This window comes from Bombina bombina, chromosome 5 (assembly GCF_027579735.1).
Source record: "Bombina bombina isolate aBomBom1 chromosome 5, aBomBom1.pri, whole genome shotgun sequence".
In the NCBI taxonomy this organism is placed as follows: Eukaryota; Metazoa; Chordata; class Amphibia; order Anura; family Bombinatoridae; genus Bombina; species Bombina bombina.
In genome coordinates, this window is record NC_069503.1 from 585,294,420 (window position 1) to 585,295,967 (window position 1,548).

Sequence of the window (1,548 nt, forward strand, 5' to 3'; positions counted from 1 at the left end):
GCAAAAGAACGTCAAAAAAATGGCATTGCTTTCGTGCTATATGAGGAAAGAGAAATTCGAGAATTTAGCCTCTTCCACTAGTGCCCTAAGTATTAAAAATATTTGGGTATACAACTAGCTACCTTTACAGAGAAACTATTTGAATTAAATGCCAATTAAAAATGCTATTATTAGAGCACTATCCTCATGGAGAAAGAAAAGACTGTCTTGGTAGGGCAAAATCAATGTTATTAAAATAAATGCCTTTCCTAGACTACTTTTTGCATTACAAACTTTGCCCATTCCCCTTCTTCCTTCTTAACCTCTATGCAAAAGGTATTTGGGGACGTCTTCTGGAATAGGGCGGAACCCCCTTATTAACAAACGTTCCAGGGAAATTACTGGGCCACTAGGCAGTCTGGGAGTTCCTAATCTAGAATTATATAAATTTGCCCTTTTCTTGAGTATAGTAGTTGATTGGCACATTCATTATGACCACAAACTCTGGACCCCACTTGAACATTACTTAAGTGTCACACTCCACCTGGGTACATTATGTTGGAACTCTCTAGGGGGCAAACAGGCTTTCCACTGTCAAACCCCTATAATAAATTAAACCTTTTCCATTTGGAATTTTTTTTATGTAAAGATCCAATTTCTGACCTCCAGACCTTATCTTGGAATGTATGCAATACAATATTTTTGCATTATTTGTACTGTACATCTTTTATTTCAATAAGGCTGGTTTTGGGGGAAACATTTTGTTTCTTTTTTTAATGTAAGTCTGATTTGATGTTAATCATACATGCAAACATAACCATATTATCGGTAAATTAAATTATTCAAATAACAATTTGGGTGTAAACAGTACACCTCTCAATCTATAATTTAGCTTACAAGTCACACGTTAAGGAATGTAAATACATCAGTAAATGTTTGCTGACATAATAGGTGTGGCTGCAATTACATAAAATGAGTAAGCAGGTGTATTGATGTAAGCAGAATGGCAAAACATTACTAGTGTATGGCTCCATAGCTCAGGGGTTAGAGCACTGGTCTTGTAAACCAGGGGTCGTGAGTTCAAATCTCACTGGGGCCTTGCTTGAAATGTTTTGACAATATGAAAAGATTTGGAAATACTAATCTAACTATTCACTGAAAGAGATTTGATATTTATACATTCATGTTGCACATAATAGTAGTCTTTGAGGGTTTTCTAATGCAGTGTTTCTCAATTTCAGTCCTCAAGGAGCCCTTATAGGCCAGATTTTAAAATGATATAAAACAATCTGTTTTATTTTTGTAATTAACAAACACTCAGCAGTGGGTTATACTTAATATAAATAATTGCAATCTGTGTTATACATCATTTTAAAAGGATTTCACCTTTTATTTATTTTTTTAACTCAATTTGTGCAGGGTACATTACTTCCTGTCACAGCCCTTCAAGTAGGCTGGGTCTCTACAGGAAGGAATATCTAGCTTGATGCAATAAATCTTCTAGAGTCATTCAAACTGGCTTAACCTCTTATCGACCAAGGGTAAAGAAAAAAGGTTGTTAACGACCAA

General features: G+C 35.0%; 1 non-coding gene across 1 annotated transcript; it reads left to right on the forward strand.

Moving 5' to 3' along the window:
* Nucleotides 1-1,005: 1,005 nt before the first annotated feature.
* On the forward strand, nucleotides 1,006-1,078 carry TRNAT-UGU (transfer RNA threonine (anticodon UGU)). Its single transcript has one exon. It is a non-coding gene; the product is annotated as a tRNA-Thr (tRNA).
* Nucleotides 1,079-1,548: the final 470 nt, after the last annotated feature.